Source organism: Delphinus delphis, chromosome 15 (genome assembly GCF_949987515.2).
Source record: "Delphinus delphis chromosome 15, mDelDel1.2, whole genome shotgun sequence".
In the NCBI taxonomy this organism is placed as follows: domain Eukaryota; kingdom Metazoa; phylum Chordata; class Mammalia; order Artiodactyla; family Delphinidae; genus Delphinus; species Delphinus delphis.
In genome coordinates, this window is record NC_082697.1 from 33,868,708 (window position 1) to 33,888,381 (window position 19,674).

Sequence of the window (19,674 nt, forward strand, 5' to 3'; positions counted from 1 at the left end):
ACTTAACAAAATAAAAAGTTGAAAACCACTCAAATTAATCAGCCTCTTGAAAGTTGGTTTTTTAAACTATGTTTAAAAAATTCAGGAAAGGAGTTATTGATGGGAAAGGATAGTAATATAAAATCAGAAAGAATGCATTGCTGGTATTTTTAAAAAAATGAGTAAATTGAAATTATCTTTCAAATCACAAGGGAAAATAACTTAATTATTTAAATAAAATCAGGTGGAGGAAAGGTGAGCAAAAGAAAAGACTAGAATACTAAGAGTTTCTCAAGTTGAAAGGGATAAAAAAATAGGTGTAAATATGACTGATTTGAAGGATTTATTTTGAATGATAAAGTTCAACTGGGCTGAAGAAATTGGTTTCTGTATTTTCCAAAAAGCTGTCTTGTCATCTCTCTTATTGAAGTGGACATAAAGCTAAATAAAAATAAAGATCAGTGTTTGTTTGATAAAATTCCGAAACGGCGGCTGGATCCCAGAACCACATGATATTTTAAAGATGTCAGAGTTTGGCCTTCGTGCGTGGCAGTTGGCTGTGAATGTTCACCTTTAACTCTGAGGCTGTAATTAGATCACAAAGTTCATTTTTATTGTTTAAATTTCTTTCATTCCTCTGTTGCTGCTCAATTGTGTAAGTAAAGCAGGTTTTATCACACTTTGCAAGTTCATCACTTTTAATTCTATTCCTACCACGCTAGATTAAATTTAAGGGTCACTGAAGTCAGAAGCCACTGACCTTTGCCCTCTTAATGGTTCTCACCATTAATACTTGACCCTAAAAGCTATGTATACAATAAACTATATTTATAGGTGTGGAGGGAAGGGAAAAGCAGAAACAAAAGTGGGTCGAATGATTATTTATTTTGCCATGCTCTTCAGAGATTAGGAATGTTCACACAGTCTGTATACTTCAGCCGGTGAACTTGGACTGGCTGCCTTTTATGGTGTCTGAATAGAAAATTGGGATGAATGCATATGGGGGTAACACTCAAAATGACACCCTTGCTTATCTCAATCACTCTGGGATTGCTGACCCCTTACCTTCATTAGGTACTAACTTTAGATCTCTCTTTCTGGTTTTCTTTGCGTATGACAGAAGGAAAATAAAAGACATATATTTAAGATGATCCTTCTCAGAAAGAAAAAAATATTCAAATAGTTTATTTTGGAAGATTAGAATTGTGAAAGCTCTGAGAATATTAGGAATTTTGTGAAATGTCTGTCATTATTCCGTCTGATGGAAGAGAACGCAAAGAAAAAGTCTTTATGATGGAAATCTCCAGCATTCCGTTCCCATTAACTTTGGATATTTTTCTCCATTCAGAAATGTTTAGAGTTGGTTTTCTTTTCCTGAAAATTTGGAGAAATTGAATGTTTTTTTTTTTTTTGCTTCTTTTGCTTTCTTTCCTTTACTTTTTAACATATCTAGTTTCCAGGACATTTTGTTATTTGCATGATCAATTAAAAGCTGTTTTTTTGTTTTGTTTTTTTTTTGGTGAGCATAGCATCTGGACTGAGCAAGAGAATTCATTTCCTGAAAACAGAACTTTCAGGGCATCCATGCTGCCTTTCAGTTCTCAGATTTACAGAAAACTTGGCTTTCAATGGCCCATGTGTGTGTGCGCATGTGTGTGCACATAAATACACATAAAATAGTGCAGTATTAAGAGTTACTTAAAAATACACATACAAATATTATGAAAGAGGACAAAGTTCAATATTAATTTATGAACAGGAGCAGTCTACTACCCAACCGTTAAAACTTTTGGGGGAGTGACCATTCAAAATCTTTTCTTAAGCTTGGGATAATTACTTTGGCAACATAACAAGCTATCCGATAGGAATGTATGGTGATTAAGGCAAAGAATTTTCCTTGGTCACAGATTGACGGAGAGTCCTGGGCTTATAAAATACTCTATTTCCTCCATTAATTGGGCCCGTGTGGAGTTGTAACCAAGTAGCTGAAACAAATAAAACATAAGGAATATTGTTTCCTTTTAAAATATTTCACTTAATTTGTGGAAGAGGTTTGAACTCCTGAAACATGCACAAACCCCCCCAACCCCCGCCCCGCTCCACGCCCCGGAGTTCCTTTGCCCTGTGCCCAGCCCCTTCCTCCTCTGAAACATTCTTGCAAAAATGCCCACAGCAATGCTATCACCTCTTCCCAGTGAGGGAGGCTCCTCTAGCTACCCTCTAATTTGGGTGTGTAGGTAGAAAGGAAAGCAGAGAATGCAAATCTAGTCTGAGGCCCTGTAAACCTCTCCTCTTTTACCTAGAAGTAAAGCTAGGAGTTGATTCCTTCTTATTGTGGTCTCTGTGATCACTGTCACCTTTACATGCCTCAGAATACTTCAGTGAGCGCTCCTCATGCTTTGATGAGGATTCTTTACATGAAAGAAAGGTTTTATGAGAGGGTATATGTTCCCTGCACACTAAAGCAGGCAATCAATGGATTAGTACAGAAAAGCTGCAGAGCAAGCAGAAGGAGGAAAAACGGCAAGAGAGAGTGAATGTGTGGGCATGTGTGTGAGTGGAAGGTTTGGACATTGCCTTGTGCTGGTTTATTGTCTCTGTCCATTCGCCAGGGTATTGAAGTCTGCTCTGAAGCAAATCCCCTTAAATCACATACACAGGGAGCAAAGTTTTCTACCCACTTCCTTTTTTTTCTTTTCCATTTTGTGAGAGAAGCCACAGAAAAGGATATTTACTGTTCCCTTTATTGGGGACACAAAAAATATGCTAGGAGGTGAAACAGGTCACAGATCAGTTTTAGTACATTATTTTCTCCCATCATTACGTATATTGTACAACCACATTGAGTCAAAAGACATGCAGTTATTTAGGGCCTTTGGGCAGTGTTACAAAGCAAGCTAAAAACCTTGATGAGTGGAATTACCTCTGGGTCCTATAAATTCTGGTTGGAAATTATTTAAGACTATTTCTTAAGTAACACTGCATATTTTCAGCTCCTCCAAATATCAACATAGTGATGGATTCACTCATTTTTTCCTTTCACTACATGTTGGGTGTGTGAGATCATTCTCCATCTATTCTTTTCTTCTAGGGAATCAACATATCAAGGATTTGCCTCCAAACACCTTCTGTAAGAGTCAGGGTTTTGAGTTTAATGAGTCAGGCTTTTCCTGTTGAGTCAAACTTTATTTCTGTCACCATACAGTCCTTTGGGTTTAGCTCTTCAAATTTAAGGATGCGTGGAAAATAAGGCTATTTACTTTCAACGTGATTCGTTTCTAAGTTTTTCTCAATATCTCTCTCTCCTTCTCTCTCTCTCTCCAGTGTGCTGTGAAGGAAGAACCTAGTTAGAAATGTGTTATGCCCAGTGCATACTGAATGAATCTATTTTCAGGGTATAGTATTTCCTTTTCATGGTAACGTTATAATCTTAATGTACAGAGAACAAGCAAGGAGACTGTATGAGGTAGATCAAGACTTCTTTATTCAGTAAAGAGCTGAACTTCTCACCTAGAAGTATGGTGGCCATTTATATGGCCAGAATTTTTAAAAATAATAAGCTTATGAATTAGAGGATATAATTTTGATTATTTAAAAGAAACCTTTGAACAAATATTCACCATTAATTCTTTATTTTTATTGTGATACAATATAAAATTCGTAATATAAAATTTACCATTTTAAGCATTTTTAAGTATACGATCAGTAGTATTAAAGTACATTCACAAAGCTGTGCAACTATCACTGTTATCCATTTCCAGAACTTTTTCCTCATTTCTAAAAAGAAACTTTGTACCCATTAAATGATAAACCCTTACATCCCCATGCCCTTGGAAATGGGCAACCACCCTTCTACTTTTTCCCTCTGAATTTGCCCATTCTAGATACCTTGTATAAGTGGAATTTACAGTGCAGTAAGTCCCCTACATACGAATGAGTTCCATTCCTAGACAGTATTTGTAAGTCCAACAAAGTTAGCCTAGGTACCCAACTAACACAATAGGCTATGTGGTACTGTACTGTAATAGGTTTATAATACTTTTCACAGAAATAATACATAAAAGCAAACACAAAAAATAAAGAAAACATTTTTTATCTTACAGTACAGTACCTTGAAATGTACAGTAGTACAGTACAACAGCTGGCATACAGGGGCTGACTCCGAGTGAACAGGCAAGAAGAGTTACTGACTGGAGGAGGGAGAGGAGGTGGCAGATGGTAGAGCTGAAGGATCATTAGCAATAGGAAATGGAGGGCAAGCTGCAGTTTCTCTCATGCCTGACATTGATGGAACGCACGTTCGCATCTTTGAAAGTTTGCAACTTGAAGGTTCGTATGTAGGGGACTTACTGCATTTATTTTCTGACTTATTTCACTTATAATATTTTCACAGTTCATCCATGCTGTATCATGTATCAGAACTTCTTTTCTTTTATGGCTAAATAATATTCCATTGTATGCATATACCACACTGTGTGCATATACATCCATTCTGTTGATGGATATTTGGGTTGTTTTACCTTTCGGTTATTGTAAATAATTCTGATATGAACATTGGTATACAAGTACTTGAGTCCCTACTTTCACTTCTTTTGGGCATACAGTATACCCAAAAGTGGAAATGATGTATCATATGATATTTCTATGTTTAATTTTTTTGAGAAAACCCCAAACTCTTTTACACAGCAACTGTACCATTTTACATTCCCACCAGCGGTGCACAAGTGTTCATCTTTGTCAATACTTACTGTTTTCTGCTTTTGTTTGTATAGTAGCTCTCCTAATGGGTATGAAATGGTGTCTCATCAAGATTTTGATTTTGATTTCTCTAATCACTAGAGATGTCGAGCATCTTTTCATGTGTTTATTGACCATTTGTATATCAACTTTGGAAAAAGGTCTGTTCAGGTCCTTTGCCCATTTTTGAATTGGGTTGCCTGTTTCTTTATTTTTTGAGTTGTAGGTGTTCTTTATGTATTCTGACCTTTGATTCTTCCTAGTCATAAGTTTCCATGCTACATCTAAATGCATGTTTTAAAGAAGTTATTTTACTATGTCTTTAGGTTATTTTATATATGTATATTTATAGGTAAATTTTGTATATATATGCACATACATGTATCTATACATAAAATACACATATATACACACAGAAGCATATAAATTCAAAAGATTTAGTGAGTTTGAAGCTTAAATAATTGCAAATTTAACCAAAAACATCATTTAGACATTTAATTATTTAAATTTCATTTATACTTGTTTATTTCATGAATTTCAGAAAATTAATTTTAAATTTAATTTTTCGTTTCATTTTACCATCCTCAATTAGAGTACATAAAGCAAAAATACATAAACAACGAGAAGCAAATTTCTCCTTTCTTGGGTTAACTCTTGGCCATTTCCAATATGTTCCAAAGTGAAAAGTGCAGTAATTTGTATTAACCTTAATCCAGATGGAACTCAGTAGTTAGTCTCTTGGTATCTGGAAGCAGCCTGCTTGTGCTGGAATGACCCTGCCATTTACTATGTGTGATTTTGGCTTGTTTAACCTCTCTAAACCTCACTTTCCTTATGCGAAGTAGGAATAATAATAGGCTCTTGTTGGGATCAAAAAGTGATCTGCACAGTTCTTAGTCCTTAAGAAGAGCCCAGTTGGTGTTGGAGAGTGCTTTGATTCTCAAAAGGAGTTCACAACTCCCAGAGATGATTTCCTAGACTTGAAGATGGAAGGCATAGCTTGGATTTTACTGGGGTATTGCTAGTTGATCATCAGAATCCCCTAGAGGTCAAGAAGTGAGTAAACAATTTCCATGGTTTGAGACCCCTATACATTTGAAAATGAGGCAATGCCAATTCAGGGTCACAGAAATTATGGGATATTTAAATGTTTTTGTTTAAGAAATTAACACAACACACATACACATGGGCACACACAAGCACAATGGCTATACATGACTTCACTTGATGATAATTTCAAAAGTCTAAATTTATAGGCATTAATAAATGGGAGTCATAGGCCAAGGGCCCTCCTTGAAAGCTCCTTTTGCCTGCTACCACCGTACCCAGATGATACCTAGTAATCATATAAAAATAAAAGATCTTGAGAGTTTAAAGCCCAAAGAAATATGACTATTACTTAGGTCAGTGGATTCTACACTCTGATATTCATCTGTTTTCATCAATTTGAGAACAGATGAAAGTGGAACTTCTGTGGTTGAGGTAGGAGGGGGGCCTTGAGACTGCCTTGCCCACCAGCCTCTCTCTTGGAGGCTTTGGAGACCCAAGAATAATGCATGGCTTCATAGAACAAGCTTGGAAACCATTTCTTTAGTCTGATTTTATTTTATAGATGTCCTTCTCTGTCCCACATTGTAAAAACTGGGTATTGAGAAGGAGTGGTGCAAAAAGGGAGAAACTGTGAATTAATGACAATATACAATGTGTGGCCCTAGAGAATAAACTGAAATTAAATTGAAACACTAAGCACAGAGAGTGACCAGTTGTAGTGCTTTATGTAAATTAATCATAAAACACATCTAAAGTCAAACATGTCTGAAAGAGAATGAACATGTGCCCACTAACATGGATAGGTCTGTAGTACACAATTATTTTAAATAGTTTTAAATTGTTCTTTTCCATTTCTTTCTCCTTCTCCTTCTCCTTCTCCTTCTCCTCCTCCTTCCCCTCTCCTCTTTTCCTTTCTTCTTCTTTTTCTCCTCTTTCTTTAAATATTCTTTTACAAACTATCCAGGTCAGATTTTATTACCTTTAGCTAAAGTTGGTTGTAAGAATACAGAGCAAAGAGAAAATACACTTATCTTCAGGCTGTGTAACAGCATATAACAACATCATAAGAAATCTACAGATGGAGTTATCATAGCTGTGAAAAACTTCACAGACTACATTTTCCTTAGGCATTTATTCATTTTTGTATGATGAATGGGTGTGAGAAGTCATTCTTAGAGAACATAATGGTCTCTGATGATGTATTTATGACACAGAAAGATGTCATGTGATGAAGTGTTTACAACATGTAATGAGGTTGTGTAACAATCTCTTTACAGCCCGCCATTACATTGACTAATTCCTTATAAAAATCTTCAACAATATGCTTTCCCCATGCATGCATTTGATATCACAGCAGTTTACCCACCGATGCCTCTAAGCTGCAAAATCAAGAAGCTTGGATGACTCAATACTGTTTGCTCTCTAAGGCATATATAAAAGATCCTGGGTGTTGAGTTAGAACACTGCATGAATCACCTCTTATTGGAGGTGACTGAGGTAACTAATATAAAGCATATGTGTCAAATATTCTTATGGGTTGGAGAACTTGAGAGGCAGATTTACGCCTAAAATAAGCATTCTTAATATATATACACTTTTGTTGTAGTGAAGGAAGAAGTATGCACACCTGTGCTCTCACATCCAGAGCAATGTTAGTACCTGCTCTTCCACTTCAGTCCTTTAATGATCTAGAATGACCCCTCCTCTTATTTCAATAATTAATGAGGAATATGACTCAAATGAGGTCCCCCAGTATTGAATCTGGGAAGAACGCACCTGTGAATAATCTGTATTATATGCAACTACAAAGATTAATTCGGCTTCTGGGAGCAGGAGCTGTTAACGGGCTGGGGGTTGGGGTGTAGACTCTGAAATGAGACCCTGAACCTCTTGCCAGGAAATGAGCTCCTAGATGTGAGTGAGAAAATGCTGTATCTATCCTGCAGGTATGTGAGACTATGAGGGAAAATGAGGAAATAGGATCAGGAAGAGAGAAAGAGAAATGTGATGTAGAAATATCAACTACTGAATTTTCATCAGAGTGTGAATGAGCAGTTGAAAGGGCTTCTAATCTAAGGAAACTGAATGGTTCTTAGACTAACAGAAATATTAGTTTAAGTACATTAAACAGAAAGAAAGACAAAGCAAGGTTGAAATACTTAGTTTATAAATATTTTATGTATGTTGTAGAGACAAATTTCAGAGTGAGTAAAAACTATTCAGAATTTGCTGAAATTTCATGATGTCAGAAAAGGGCTTGCTTCTTTCAGATAGTGAATTCTAATGGGATTTTAACATCACGAGAATATGGCTGACCCCTTGTAAGAAGACTAAATAATGTAACATTGACAGGAAGTGAATATGACCAGGTGATATCATCATTTCTTCTATTTACATAAATCTTTATAATTTCTAAAACATTCTACATAACTCAATCAAACTTCACAACAGTCCAGCACATGGGCTGGAGGAAACGTGTTTGATTTTATTTTCCAAAGTTAGAATGTAAGGCTCTGAGAAGTTAAATAATCACTTCAGGGTCTTAGAATGAATTAACAAGGAAGTCATGGACTCTCTTTCCTCATCCAAAACAATTCCTGAGAAAAAAAATCATCATTTCCTCATGGCTGGTGAGGCCTACGGCCAACCTAACATACAAAGTGGAGGCACACATGGAGATGCTGCGACACAGAGCGTTAGGGCTTTGTTGTTCTCATCTTGCTCTACAGCCAAAATAGTTAATATGGAAGCAAAACCACAGAACTGAAAGAGAAGACCTGCCACCAAAACAACATTGAAGCTGAATGCCAGGGTCAAGAGCCTGCCAGCTATGTGTGTCTTTTTAGGTGGTTTCATGAAACAGAAACTTCTCATTGGCCTCCTCACTTGATTTAAAGAGTGATTACCCTACTCCTCTGTGTCCTGCTGGTTTCCTCTGGTCTCAAACCTCCAAAAATCTTTAAAAAGAACTCCGCATAAAGGGGAGCAACTGGATTTGAAAGATAAATTGGATTTGAAGACTAACAAGTTTCTGTCAGGGCAATTTAGTTGAAATGCTCTGGCTATTAGTTTGTCTGTTTCTGCCATGAAGGTTTTATTAAGTCATTTTACTTTGGTTAGTTCCAAGAAATGAGCAATAGAATTCACACAGAAGGAACCATAGAGGGACCACTGGTGGTTCCCTGACCAAGTTGCCATCATGTATTTTAATCTGGGTTATATGCTTCATAATAAATGAGTGGATGGGTCTTGTTGGCATCTTATGGGAGGTGGGACAGTGTCTTAGATGGGGAAGGAAGGGATACCAGTGCTCTAGGTTTAGATTTGCTTCCTGATACTCCAGGTCACAGTAATAGTATCAGCCTTTGGTTTGCTGAGAGGAAGCAGGAATTTTTTAACTAGTTTCTTGTTTTCTGTTGCCAAGCAATGAGGAGCAGTGAGATTTGCTGCAGTGACCAATTATCCAACATGGTGGTAGAGAAAACTTCATGAGAAGAGAAATAAAATTCAAAGAGCATTGACGGTATCTGTGGTTAACAAGGCAATGGAGAGAAAAGATTCACTGATTCACTGACAAACTCACATTCTAGAAAATAATTTCTTTCTAGCAAAAACTCAAGTAAGCTCTTCCTGATTTTAAATGTCATCTCAAATTTGTTTTATTTTCCATTTGAATCTCAAAGGAAATTAATAGAACTTCTCTTTTCCATTTATATTGGAGTATAAGGAATTAAAAACAACATATTTGACATTGACTTTTGACTGTCACCCTCATCTTAAACGTCAAAAGGATATTCAATTTCCTCTTCAAAGTCAACATCCAATTCTGACAACTGCAGGATGTTTCACTATCACTGCACCATATCCAGTAAATGTTGTGGAATTTTGAGTTATGAAAACAATAGTTTTCTATGGTTACATTTGTAGCACCCTTAAAAGGAATAAATGTGGCAAAACTTTGAACCCATATGAATTATGAGAGTCTCAAATATGGCCCTGCCTTAAGAATGTCAAGATAGAAAGTAGAAGAAAAAAAGATGACTCAAATTAATAGAAATTACTGTTAAAAAACAATATTTAAGATCGGATTTTAATTTGTCCAAAACCTTTATTAAGAATCTTTTTGCATACCAGATGATAGATGCCAATTAAAAACAATCAAAAAGCAGCGATTGAGAACTGCAGTCTATACTGCCAATACACAGGGAAATATGATTACATCATTTATTTTTCCCTTAACTGGAATGATATAAACCAAGATCTGCTTCTTTATCTCTGTGGCGCCTCCAAGGTCAAACTGAGTATTGAGTGACTTCTATAATGTACTTGCAGAATCCAGTATTTTCATGATAGACACAAGAAGAATCTGTTTTGTCTTGACTTTGCATAGTGAAGTGTGTCTCCGGGGCCTGAGTTGCTGTTGGGCCATTTAAAATTATCTTCCATTGTCAGGGCCTTACTGTTGGGCTCACAATACTTTCCAATTCCAGCAAATAAAATTCTTATACTGCTTTACCACAGTGTAAAACATGCAGAATGCTTTTCTCATTATCTTATTTTACATTTATGTTTGTTATTATTTCCTTGTTATGCAAGAGTAACTGAGGTTCAAAAAAACTAAGTAATTTCTTTAAAAATTCACAATTAACACATGGTATACCGAGGAGTGGAGTGCATTTATGCTTTTGGACTTCCTACATACCTCTTTGCATGCACATAATACAAGTGTACCCTATACTTTATTTCTATGTCAGCTTGCTCTCATTATTTTTTTATTATTCACCTTATTAAGAAATGCCGCTTTGAGAAACAGATAAAAGCAACATTGTTGTGGTAGAACATTTGACTGGCTGAAGAAGTAATGTTAAAGTTATCTTAACTGAATCTTGAATCAATGATCTGTAACATAACAGATATTTTCCTTGGAAGAGGTTTCAGAATTTAAAAACTTACTTTTGATCATTCACATCAAGGTAAGTAGAATAGCTGAGAGGGTTTTCTTCTTTTGTTTGTTTGTCATAAAGGCAATAAAATTGTATTCCATCATGTTTTTCTGTTTTATTCCAGAAAAAAAAAATGATTAGAGGAAAAAAGGAAATGGTTTGTGTTTCAAAGGTGGATAAGAACTTGGATCTTAGAGCAGATTAAACCTCCAACACTGGTGAAGGAAAGAGGTCTCCTCACTTCTGGTGGACATTGTTTGTCAGCCTTATTTTCCAACCTCAGGGCATGGCCTCTCGATGTGACCTGCTGAAGATGGGGGCAGTGGGGGAGAGATAGGCCAGAGGGCAGAGAAAACACACACCCAGGACGTGAAGTGAAATGAAGCTTCCTAAGTCCAGGGGTCTGCCTTTTTTACAGGTCACTGAGCACAGGGCAGTTGCCACAAGGAACATAAAATTTGCATCAGGCACAACGTAAGTATTTTTAATTAAAAAAAAAAGTAGAAGACAAAAAAGAGGCTAGAATCCAGAGTTCTAAGTAGCATAAAGAATGTAACTTTTTTCAGTTTAACATTTTCTTGCATTTTATTTTAAGCTGAATGCTTGTTTGAGTATTAAAAGTGTTACCATAGTTAGTGTCTATCAGTCCACAAAAAATAGGTAAAAAGTCATCAAGATTTTTGTGAGACATTTAAGGCAAACTCAGTTTGGAATGACTTCCTGACTTTTTTATTACTTTTGAGGAAGTAGACTCTAATCAGACAGGTATTGCCCTAATAGAAAGAAACATGTACCACTGGAGTATGAAAGCATATATATATATATATATATATATATATATATTTTTTTTTTTTTTTTTTTTTTTTGCCCAGGCTTTATTGCAATAATTAGATTTACCATAATCAATAAAATGTGTGAGCCAAGTTCACTGAAGTGTCAATTTTCCATTGCATAATTTCCCTTGGGAACTTTAATTTTTTTTTTTTTTTTTTGCGGTACGCGGGCCTCTCACTGTTGCGGCCTCTCCCGTTGCGGAGCACAAGCTCCGGACGCGCAGGCTCAGCGGCCATGGCTCACGGGCCCAGCCGCTCCACGGCATTGTGGGATCTTCCCAGACCGGGGCACGAACCCGTGTCCCCTGCATCGGCAGGCGGACTCTCAACCACTGCGCCACCAGGGAAGCCCAATTTTTAATTCAAAAAGAAAAATGGAAGATTTACCATACAGACACCAATGAATGTGTGAGGTTAAGGAAAGCACAAGACTCCTTACAGAAATCAAAGTGGGGCTTAGAACAATTCCCTTACCACTCCTTCCCACATCCCTTGGCTGACCATTAATTTTATAGAAGACTGAGATCTTGAAATGGTCAGGATATAGAGATCTTCGCCTAGTTTGCAGAGAGATATATTGGACAGTAAGATTTGATGACTTTTACTCCATCATCTCCACCAGTCAAGAGCACTCAGGGGTGGAGAATATTATGGTTAGCTTACAAAGGTTGAACAATAAAAGGAAGTGAGTCCATGAGTTTGACTTTGGGCAGTTTACAACCATACATACCCCAGTATTTGGAATGGAATGTGAGTCCTCATGGACTTAAAAAACGAGGCTGGAAACCCTATTAATGAAGATGAAGACCTTTACTGGCAGCATGCAGATTTTTTTTTGTAATGGTTGTATGATGCATGGGTTAAACTGATTGCAAAAATACCCTTGATTCTCCACCCTTCCTTACATCCAGGTGTTTCACAACATGAATTTGTAGCTCCTCACATCAAGAGAGGAGTCTATTTTCCCAACCTTTGAGTCTGGATTGACTTTGTGACTTGTTTTGAACAAAAGAATGCAGTGGAAGTGAGGGTGTGCCAGTTCCAAGGCTAGGCTTCAAAAGACCTTGTGAACTTTCACAAAATGAAGGATTACAATGCAGTATTCACTGGGCTTAAGGGCCAGAGAGAAACTTAGAGATGTCAAAATAGGGCCATGATGACATTTCTTTGGGGCTTGTGGCGTCCTGTCTTAAAGAACCACATGCAGTTTTCCCCACATGCTCGCTTCCTGTTCTGACGGCACTGAGCTGATATATCCTTAGAGCTAGAAGAGATCGTAAAGGTGATCTAATCTGATCCAACACCCTCATTTTACAGATGAGGAAATAGATGGAAAGCATTTATAGTTTTCTTAAGTTCATGTGGAAACTGTTTTATCTTGGCTGTGTTTGTGCAGGTGCACGTTGCACGTGTGCGTGTGGATGAGTGATATGAAATATGAGATGTTGCTGATTAAAACAAATAATAAATAAAATAAAAATAATAAATAAAAACAGAAACCTAATCCTCTGAGAGCTGTTGATCCATCCTATCCTGGATTTTGTTGAACTTCAGGTGGTACTTTATCTAGAAACGCCAATTGTTAGATCTTGAGTCTAATTTACCTCTTTGGTAAAAATGGAAATGGAGAGTTATTCCCAAGGGTATCCTAGTTGCCAGTGCCATAGCCCCGTCATGCTACCAAGAAGGAGCAACCAGCCTATAGGTTGACCATTCACAGAAGATACCAGAGTCCAGCGGCTCCAGATGCCACCTGCTTCCACTGTGATAAATTATTTTTTGTTTCTAATCCTGTTTCCCATTTCTTCTTCGATGGAGAACAGGATCAGCTGCTTGCTGATCACTATGGGGAAAGCACTTTAGGTCATAAAAGCTTTTCATTTTCCTTTAAATATTCCCTTCTCCAAGCTAAAAAGGAAAAGCTGGACATGTTATTTTCTTTCTCTTTAGAGTCACATCCTTGGTAGCATCTCTCTAACATTGATCTGTGTGGGAATCAGCAAGAATTAAATAAGAATCTGACTTATACCAAGTACACTCAGAGGAATGTTCCATGATTCCCATGTGCATATTTTAATATGCTATTTCTTTTTAAAGTGCAGAAACATGGCTGACATATGTTTCACTTATGGAAATACCTTTTAGTTTGCAACTGAAAGATAAGTTCATGAATTTAAGACACCATTGAGGTTTGTGTCTACAAATAAATTTTTTCTCTGTTCACCACTGTACATCTTATTTATTGTTCAAATTAAAATTTATGAGCTTTTGATCCTTACCATTAATTCAGACTCAACTTAAAAGTCATCTTAAATTTAATTCTTTGTGCAGATATTATAACCACAGCAGAGAATTATAAACAAAGCAATTACCACTGTAATACATAAGGTGATTTTTTTTTCACATCCTGGGCAAAGGCATGCATAATTTTTTGCCTAGCTGTAATCATGCTGCCATTTAACAGAGGGACAGGTGTTTTCCCATGATGGTGGTTGGGAAATAGGGATCTCAAGCTAGTTTCATTGAATGCCCAGTATCCTCAAATGAAGGCAAAATGAAACTTTTCCTTCCACATTCCCTCTCTCACTCTAGAAGCTCAAGGCTCGAGTATTCAGGTACAGGCCAGGTGGCATGCTGGCCTCTGTCAAAGGGAAATTCTCATTTGGCATCCATGAAAAGTTCAGCAGGACTTGGTGCTGATGAGATGCACCACTGAGAAATCCACTGCAGCACAGACTGTGGGTCTGTGGACACTGATTCAGCTCTCCCATAGATCCTGGGGTCTTGAACAATGTTTTCTCATCCATGTTTTGTTTTTTGAATATATGAAATATTTCTTAAAAATATGTACAAGTGAGGCGGAATCAGAATGTAAATTATTAAGAGCTGAGAAAGCAAAAAAAGAAAAAGAAAATAAATCAGTGGAAAATCAATGGAATGTATGGGTCATCCAGGAATGACACTAATTTAATAAAATGTAACAACTTCTTCCCAAATGCAAAGCAATTGATCAAGAAAATAACAATTCTTGATACATATCCAAAACAAATTATCTCAAGAGCCCCCCGAAAAAATTGAAATGCCTAATTTCAGGAACAACATAATTTCTTATAGACCCTTGTCACCCGAAGTGTGTTTCTTGTACCAACAGCACTGACCTCACCTCAGAGCTTGTTAAAAATGCAGAATCACATTTTTTAAAGTGTGAGATGCCCTGGACCAGAGCATCCCTAAATTAGATACACTTCTTCCTGAGACTTGATTCTCTCAGCAACTTTTGGAGGCATATGCTGATGGAACCTTGATGAAAACCACTTTATGAATTTTGTTGGTGTGGCTTCCTCCACGGGTCAAAGGTGAACCATTTCTGTGAATGGTCTGCCAGTCCTTCAGACAATCTCCACAAAGACAGCTTCTCACAGGCAAGATTTTATATATTAAACAACAGTGATTTTCCACCTGCATTTTCTGTTAAGGGCCTGGATTGTACTTACACTTTTGGGGTCCTAATCATAATGGAGAGCCTAATGAGGACATGAGTGAATAAAGAAGGACTTTCCAACTCCAACACAGAGGAAGGAAGGGCCAAGATTCTTCTTAGAGAAGTGTTTCCCAAAATCTGGATGAGGAACCATGGATGGTTCATAAAATTAATATAGTGGGTCGTAACCAACATGCAAAAATAAAACAGAATAAGAACAGAAATAAATGGAGTGGAATAGATAATATAATACTTGTAATGAAGGGAAGTTTTGTTTTGTTAAACTTATGTTTCAATTATACATATACATGTATGTGTGTACCAAGTGTCAAAGTAAAATGCAGGGGTTTTGTTTTGTTTTGTTTTTGTTTTTTTTGCATTGGCTGCCAGTCAAAAGTTTGAAAATCATTGCTTTAGAATACACCTTAGAATACACTCTTAAGGAAAAACACACAAGGGAGGTTCACTCCCTGTGAAATGTCAAGAGGAAAAATGTCTTAATTTCCAGTAGTCCTAGGCTATATTTTATATCAAAATTTGAGATGAAAATTCATGATATTATGTGTTATGATTTCTACACAAAAACCAATATTCATAATTTATACAAGGATCACAAAAGGAAATCCACCATTAGCACGTTTCCTCTGGCACGTGGGTACCTGGTTTAGTTTTTGGAAATATGAGATTTTGAGTATAAAATAGAATTTTGGAAATGTTGCCCTTGATTCCTGAACTGCAATAGCCATCCATTATTTGGACATTCTTCTGACAAAAGTGTCATGTCCAATTTCTAAGAAGAAAGTCAGATTTAAGACTTCCCCCATAAAACCTCTTGGGCATGAAATCTCTTCTACAAATCAACATTTTATTAATTGAGTGTAAACGGATTGGAAACATACTTATTGAGTTTACCATCTGATTCACATGGGCTTGCCACATTTGGCAAAAGCCAAAATTTGAAGAGAACAGGGCAGAGAATTCCCTTTTACCATACTGAGGTTCTTTCTCATAAAAATAAAGTGGAATAACTTAAGCCTACAGCTTTGAATTCTTATATCAAAATATCCTAAGATATGCAATTTGTTCGGATTTTCATTCTGTTCACTTTAAAAGAGCAGTTTTACAGAAATATTTATGGGCCAAGAGCCCATGAGGTATTACGTTTATAACTAGGAGCTTGTGCATAAAATGTTGTTTTCAAAAATAAAGTAATAATATATTAGGTATTATCAGAATCAGTCATTACGCTCTAACTTACCTGAGCATAACTTAAGCTTCATTGGCTCTTCCCTAAGCTATAATATTTGCAGTAGTCTTTTTCTTTCCTTTTCTCAAAACCTCATTGGTTTTGTTTTGTGAACATTCTATATTAATATACATGAATGTATTTTACATATGTCCTTACACATATCTAAAATCATTCCTAAAATAATTCATATATATTTTCAATTGGTCAAAATTAGTAGAGATATTTTATAGATTTGATTTTTTTAACAGTTAATAACTTTAGAACAGTTTCCAGAGGTTACACAATATAGTCAAGTCTTTTTTTTTTTTTTTGCATTATATGTAGCAACGTGACATCAGAACAATTTTTATGGAAGATACATACAAGTGATATTAAAACAGTTTCAATCATTATTGATCAGTTAAACTAACTGTGCCAGAAGGAACTTTCCTGATGGCTCATGGGAGGGGACACCTTGGCTGAACTATGAGTGATGCAAAAACACAACCAGTTAAAAAGAGGAACATTAAAACAATCTGATTTGGGATTTACATGATACAGAAATTCCAAGAGAACCAAAGACTAATTGAACACCTAGAACAGAGAAGGCTGTCTGATTATCTGGTCACTGTGTAAAATTATTTAAGCTACTTACAGTAGCTTTTTTTGGGATGGATCTAGAGATTATCATACTAAGTGAAGTAAGCCAGACAGAGAAAGACAAATATCATATGCTATCGCTTATATGTGGAATCTTAAAAAAAATGATACAAATGAACTTATATACAAAACAGAAATAGACCCACAGACATAGAAAACAAACTTACAGTTACCAAAGGGGAAAGGGGGGGAAGGAGGGATAAATTAGGAGTTTGGGATTAACATATACACACTACTATATATAAAATAGATAACCAACACGGACCCATTGTACAGTGCAGAGAACTATACTCAATATTTTGTAATAACCTGTAAGGGAAAAGAATCTGAAAAAAATAATATATGTATGTAAAACTGAATCACTTTGCTGTACACCTGAAACTAATACAACATTGTAAATCATCTATAATTCAATTTTAAAAAACACATGCATCAGAACTTTAGCATCTAGGCAAAGAACATACAAACACTTCTGTACTTTGGCAGGACAAAAAAGTTATGGTACTACAAAACTTCGTGAAGTCAGAAGCCTAAAATAGCTGTAATCCCTTCTAGTAGATTTGCAAATAAATTATGTTTACTATATTAGAAGAAAAATTACCTTTTTGATTAGGAGTGAAGGGAGTGTTATGCAATAAGGATGAAGAGTTGACTCAAGATAAATGCCAGTTGTTTTTTTAGTGTAGGGTGTGTGTGTGTGTGCGTGCATGTGTGTGTGTGTGTGTGTGTGTGTCAAAGGACCACACAGTCTTCTGGGTTTCCCCTAAAGAGAAGTTTAATTTAGTTAAGTGTCTGAGTTAAATTGGGATGCCTATACTTCATGGACCAATGAGATATAATTGTGCCTGGGCCACAGTGGATAATTTTCAGGTTTAAGTCTCCTTTTGAGTGTTTGGATGCATTGGTGATTATAATTTCCTCTCACAGCTGAAAGGTTGAAAGTTCCGATGAACAATTCATTCATTGTCTTGTTCACATCTGGGTTAATGTTTCCTTCTTGGAAAACTCTGTACCATTCTGTTCTTTGCTTCTTGCCACAAGATAGCCATGCCAATTTCCCTCTGTTTACTTGGAAGCTCTTGAGGCTGATGTACTGATGCTAGCCACAAATTAATGGAATTCTTTCCAGCTGCAATGCTTTCAGATAGTCAAACAATAAGCCAAAAGCACTGAACTGTTTTGGCTGTTTCTCTCTGAACTATGTGCCATTCTCAGAGATGATGTAAACACAATTACTAGTTAGCATTTAAAATATTTCAAAAGATATTAGATAAAACTGTTATGGAAAACAGTGGGTCAAAAAAACTTTTTTTTTGTAATCTGAAGCCAGAGGGCATGTCATCTCAGAAGAGGGAGTATTTGAGAAGGAAAAACACAAGTAAGTGCTCATACTAAACAAAATGGCACAGAGGTCAAGATCTCAAGTTGGGAATCCAGTTTCCTTCTTGGGTTTATCACTGTGTTGGCAGAGTTACCAGCCCCCTTTCAGATCTGCTGTGAGGTTACCCTTTGGGAAAGGGCTCTGGGTTGAGGGGATGCTGTGACAGGCTTCCAGTGTCCATCTTGAAATGGAGGGTTGAGTCTAATACCAGATCACCTGGTTAATTTGAAAACAGAACATCCGTTGAATTTAGCCATTTTGTTCAGATGTAAAGGAGTCAGAAAAATACATGGGCAGCTGAATAGTCTGGGTGTTATGGCCTTAAGTTGAAAGAACAGTGGACTGCTATGGCCGAAGTGGTAAACTCTTTGGAATAATAGTTTTTGACCCTTGGGTCTTAAAATTCTTGTTGGCTCTCTCCATAGCTTGTGCCTAATTGGCAATTCTCACTATATTCTTCAAATCATACTGAGCCTAAAATTAATTTGACTATCAATTAGGTTTCTTTGAATAAATCAAAACTTTTACTATTTTTGGAGAAGTCTGATTCAATAAGTATGACTTTGACCCTACAACTGCCTGAGGAGATGTGTGAAATACTCATGATGGATCCTACCCCCATAGATACAGATTTAATTGCTTTGGGGTGAGACTTGAGTTATGGGTATTTTAATAGCTTCTCAGATGATTGTAATGTCCAGAAAAGATTAGAAACTATTGGTCTAAAGAGAACCAGAAACAACTGAAATATAGATGTAGTTGAAAGACCATTTAAACAAAGAGCTTTAACTTACTTTCCTTGTGCGTATGCTGTGTGTATATTTTAAAATTTTATTTTAGCCTCTCTTTACATCCGTCAAGAAATAACGTAAGATTTAGGTGCAAATGTACCTGGCAAATGATTTTTACTGTAGAAATTTAAGTTGAAAACTTTACTAAAATGTTGAAAATGCAAGATATATGGATATAAATATTTTAGAAGAGCAAGGAGATTGGAGTGTACATGAGTTTCTCCAGATTCATCAACTTCACTAAATTACATAGCTTAGTGCTATATATGTCTGTTAGCAGAGGTAGGGAATGGGACAAAAAGACAAAACATGTATGTGCTTTGGCTCTGCATTGAAAGAAATAATTAACCTTTTGCAAGGAGGAGATAAGATATACACATGAAATAATTAGGCAGAAATCAAATATAAATCCTCTAGAATAGAAATGAAATTGTAGCAAAATTTATAGCACAATTTAAAATTTGGTCTTGCATTCATATTCTTTCCGTTAGTGTTATTGATTGAGGAGGGAAGCAAAATATGCTTGACGCTGAAAAACCGGAAGTTTAGGAAATTCAAATTTCTACATTAACAGAAGAAAATAATCACCAT